The following is a 5232-nucleotide window of genomic DNA, read 5'->3' on the forward strand; positions in this document are numbered from 1 at the left end:
GTTCCAATTTCACTTATGGAAGTAGCTGTGATGATCCTAAGTAAAATACCAGCAAATTTAATTAAATAGGAAGTTTTCTTAATTAAAGAGGACAAATAACAGGCAACACCTAGTATTTGCTGTGTGCCAGGCATTGTTCTAATTCGTTATCTCAGTCAATCCTCACAATAGCCCTAAGAAAGAGGCGATTCTCATTGCTCTCATTTTATGAATGGATGAAGAAGTTTAGGCGAAGAGGTTAAATAATATGCCCAAGGTTAAATTGCGGTGAATTACAGAGCCTGGGTCCGAGTCCTTATGGTATGGCATCAGCGTATGTTGAATCCTCATGCTGTATCATCTCCATGTGCACCAAAACAACAGTGTTAATTCAGCAGTTCTTCCTGATCAGGAACTCTGTAAAAGCTTTAGGAGATAAAAGAATATCTGCCTTAACCCAACAGCAAGAAAACTGATGGATTCCCCTTGAAATCAGAAAATGAAACAGGCATGCCCCTTAGCACTTCCGATGTTTGATATTATCCTGGCCAGTACAAGAATACATGAAATAAAAGGTATAACCGTTAGGAAAAAAGGGTGGAAAATAGCAATATCTATCTCATTGTGGTTTTGATTTGCATTTCCCTAATAATTATGTTGGACATCTTGTCATGTGCTTAATGGCTATCTGTGTGTCTTTTTGGAGGGAGAAAAGATTAAGAATTATTTAGCCAAAGATGTTTAAATAGTTGTTTATTCATTGGAAAAATCAATTTCAATAAATAGCTACCTTTTATTAAAATAAATAGATCTGGTGCAAGAATGAGTTTAAAAACATAAATTAGAAAGAACATTTATGAGACTATTTATGAGACCTTTGAATGAGGAAGCAAGCTTATTTCCATTGCTGTCAGGTGATAGAAAGAAAAAAAAACCTACGATAAATGTAGGAAAAAATTTTACTTGATAGGCAAAGGGTTAATATTTACCTCAGAGTAATAACAGCTCACACAAACTGATAACTGCTTTTTATTAGTAAGCTTCTCATATGTTAAATGATACCCTAGACATTTTACTCATGTTAAAATTTTAATAATAGTCCTATAATTTTATAAATAATTGAGACTCGGAACGTAAAGCTTTTGCCCAAGAGTTCAGTGCGCACCTCTAGAAAAGGGCAGAGCTGGGGCTCAGACTTGGTCTGATAAGAACCGACGCCCCTAACCTGTAAAAGGTGCTGTTTTTCAAGCAAATTGAAGGCTAAACCACTGCGTAAGCGAAGTCAGATAGTGACTAAATAAAAGAAATGCAAACAAACAATGGGGGGAGGCTGTTAAATAGATTTTTAAAAAGTGCTGATGCGTCTACGGCCATGCCACCCTGAACGCGCCCGATCCTGTCTGATGTCGGAAGCTAAGCAGGGTCGGGCCTGGTTAGTACTTGGATGGGAGACCGCCTAGGAAGACTAGATGCTGTAGGCATAAAAAGTAAAAAAATAGAAAATAAAGGGATTGTAAGCTGACAACGTTCTTGCAATCTGTGAGGTCAGCCAAGGGTTGCCTCCCCTAAAAAAAATTAATTAATTAGAAAGTACTAATGCATATGCTAGTAGGGATGCATCGAGACGTGAGATAAGGCAATTCCGTATACTGGCCGTTGGGTCTTTCTGGGAAATTGTTTGGTCCAATCTGTATTCAGAGTCTTAAGATGTTCACTTCATGTAAGCCAGGGAAAAATAAAATAACATTTATTTTTTGTCCTTCCTGTGCGTGATCTCGTCTTTAAAAAAACTCTGTTTTATTGATTATGGTAATGGCCGCACAACTCGATATACTAAAAACTATTGAATCGTATGCTGTAAATAGGTAAATTGTATGGCATGTGAATTATATGTCAATAAAGCTGTTATTTTAAAACGTCTACTATATTAGCTATCAGGTGGAAGAAGAAAATAGTCTGGTTCTTGAATCACTGAATTGTTGAAAGGCGTTTGAGCAAGTTAGGTTCTTCAGTTGGTGCTGCCTTCCATTGATGCCGTTCGTCCTTCTTGAAGCAACATCCTAAACCTAAGAAAGGCGGAGTTAGTGCCAAGAAAGTCCTAGTGGCGGAAGGAGAGAGAGCTGGCCGCCCAGTGAAGTCATCTCGTAGCTGGGAGCTCAGAATTTTATAGTTTCAGGTTTCTCAAAGTCAGTCTTAAGATCATGTGCCGGGCTATTAGCCACCGAAGCCTCGCCTTCGTTTACAGTGATGTGTACACACACACACTCACTCTCTCACTGTTGGTTTCCTTTTAGTATCCCACCTTGTGAAGAGCATATGAAGGTTGCCCTTGCTCTGCAGGGGCATCCATGAAATGTATTTTTTATAATTTTCAAATACAAGCGTACACAGGACAAGGTTCAGTGTTGGGGGGTGGAGCTCATATTGTGATACTGGGCTGTTGGGAAATTAGGTCAGTTAGATCAGCCTGTTCTGATGCCTTCAGTGAGGGCGAGGTGGAGTGAATGAATCATGATGATATTTAAGCACGTGCCTATAGGGGAACTGGCAACTCAGTGACCCACTGGCCTGGAGCAAAGAGGAGTTGGTGGGAGGTTGAAAAGGTACATTTTTTCCCTGACTTGGACATATTCCTCCATAAACCTTGTGAATTGTAGACGTTTACTGATTGAAATACCAGATATTGCCAGGGAAACCTATTTCATTATCACTAATATTTACGTGTAGGTGACTGTGCTCTGGGCCCTGCTCTAAGTGGAGGGTGCGTTGCCCGTGCTCAATCAGGGAAATGAAATCGTTTACCTGCACAGAACAGTTGGCTGGTCGCAGGGGAGGCAAGAACACCACGGTTTAGTAGGGGTGACCAAATGTCCTGGTCTTCAAGGGAAAGGTCAGGTCTATGCCGGTTGTCCCCACTTAATTATTCCTTGTGTTTTCCTTTGTTCCCCAAATTGCACAGCTTCGGATGGTAAATGATGTCATCTGACATTTAGCAATTGCGAACCTAGCTAACTTCGATCCCTTCTCATTTTTTTGATGCTTAAGAATGCAAGGCTGTCTGTGGGATCCTTGGTGTCTCCCACTAAAGCGGCTTGATTTTGAGGCACTAATTCTGGAGCCATAGCAGCTAGCCGGTCGTCCTTGGAACCAAAAGAGTTTTCAGCGCCTTGACTTTTCTCTGAAAGAGAACTGTGATCTAACTCTGAAATGTTCTATTTTGCCTCAGGTTAGACAAAGAGAGATTCTAAATGTAATTAAACACTATTTTCACCCACATTCACTCTTCACTCGTGTGTATCATCTCAGGAGCTATTAAAGAGAAATTAGGAAGTTCTGATTTTTAAGTGGTTGTTATTAGATGCCAGGTAACCCTCAGAAAGGACTGTTCAGGGAGATGATATATCTATTTCATACACCTAATTTATGTAATCTTTAATTTTTTATACTTTTCTATATTTCTTCCAAGTTTTAAAGCAACTATATCCAAGGGAAAGATCAGGAGTTTCATAAGATCATCTTGAGACTTAAGTCTAGGATGCCCAGGATAAAAACATCACATTTAATTTGCATTTGCTTACATAATCTTGAACTTTATTCTCGATTTATGTGAATAAACATAACTGTTTTCACATTTTCATTTTTTTAATGTTTCTTCCTCTGTCATGTAATGACACATTTCACACCTCCACCCCCCAAAGTAGGTATGCAGAGGACATGGAAGAGTGAACGCTGGTGGCACACTCAGTCTTCACTAGGCCAGCTTGGGCCCTCTATCCAGAAGGTCACGAGGACGAATGTCTGAGCCCTGCTGTTTTGGAGCTGCCTCACTGGGGCAGAGGACCAGCACAGCAGTGCCTCAGAGGGAACCCCGTGCTACTCGGAACTCCCTTTGTTTCTATCAACAAGAGAAAGTTTAGGTCAGGGGAAAGTCACACTCGAGGGGTGGGAAAAGGCAGAGGCGCGCCGGGGGCCCAGCAACGCTGGAACCAGGAGCAGCTCCTTTATGGCTGTCCACTCGCTGCCGCATGTCTCTGCTTGCTCACCCCATCCTCCCTGTGCAGACCAGCTCTCTCCAGACTGTACTTCATACGTGTTCATGCGTGGAGCTTTAGCCTCAATCATGGGAGGTCTGCCTCCCCCTCCAGGTTACTTTGCTGGGGCCAGTAGGGGTGTGGTTCTTGTACGACTACAGCCCCTTCCGTTGGAGCCATGATGATGGTGTGTTTTGGAGGGGAGGGAGTCAATTGCCAGAAGGAGATGGTACTGGGGGCAATGTAGAGTCACCCCATGACCTTGCCATCTGTGAGGACTGTTGTGGTGTCATCCTCCTATCTGATTTGTTTAGGTATCCACGATATGTAAGTTCTGGCGGACTTCTTGGTTATTTGTCTATCCTGAGGCCACATCTTTCTTCCCATTCTTATTTTGTCCTTTAGCTCTCATTTTAGCCTTAAAAGCAGGCTCTGTTCTAGCTTCCAGCCGTAGACATCCTCAAGGCCCAGAGGCATCTGTGAAGGACTGGAGCACAGGATCCCAAAGAGATTCCGCCCAGGACTAGAAAGCCACTATTACACTCACTCAGCAATCCCAGAAATACAAAAAGAGGGACTGCGATGTTTGCTCCTCAGCGGCGAGACTTTGTTCTGCTTTGTTCATCTGCTTTCAGTCTGAACTACCGGTGTTTGTTGACTGGGTAGCATTTTGGTTTATCTCATCATTCACAGTTCATTTACACTGTGCCCACTGCCTGTCACCTCTCCAACCCCACTGCCCTCGCCCTCGGTCATTTTCTTGTTGTTTTCCCTAATTTCATGGAGGAAATTGGAGTAGTATATAGAGTAGAGGTTTGCAAGTACAGCTAAGCTATTTTAATTTATGAATGGTATTTTTTATACTAGTCAAATAGGATCCATTTTGTATAACTGGTTAAAAATATTTTTCTATGAAGGCAGCCATTTAGACCTTAATGTCTGTAATGCCTCACACATAATAGGGGCTTGAAAAATCAGTTGAATAAACTTGGAAGTAATTTACCTTAACTTACCAGAAAAGAGAATGAAAGGGACTAAACCGAGGTTGCATGCTGGGGTGGGAGCTGTCTGAGAGGCGGAGGAGCTGCGATGCCATCTCATTACAGAAGAGGCCGGGCCTTTGTTATTCACAGATAGAAGTTATCCGACTCTGAAGGAAGATGATGGAAGAGCCTCATTTCGTTGTACACCATACATGTTGATTGCCCTGATCTGTTTCCCC

General features: G+C 42.0%; 1 pseudogene; it reads left to right on the forward strand.

Moving 5' to 3' along the window:
* The first annotated feature begins 1341 nt into the window (after positions 1-1341).
* LOC111732086 lies at positions 1342-1460 on the forward strand (annotated as a pseudogene).
* The last annotated feature ends 3772 nt before the right edge of the window (positions 1461-5232 follow it).

Source organism: Pteropus vampyrus, unplaced genomic scaffold (genome assembly GCF_000151845.1).
Source record: "Pteropus vampyrus isolate Shadow unplaced genomic scaffold, Pvam_2.0 Scaffold423, whole genome shotgun sequence".
Lineage (NCBI taxonomy): Eukaryota > Metazoa > Chordata > Mammalia > Chiroptera > Pteropodidae > Pteropus > Pteropus vampyrus.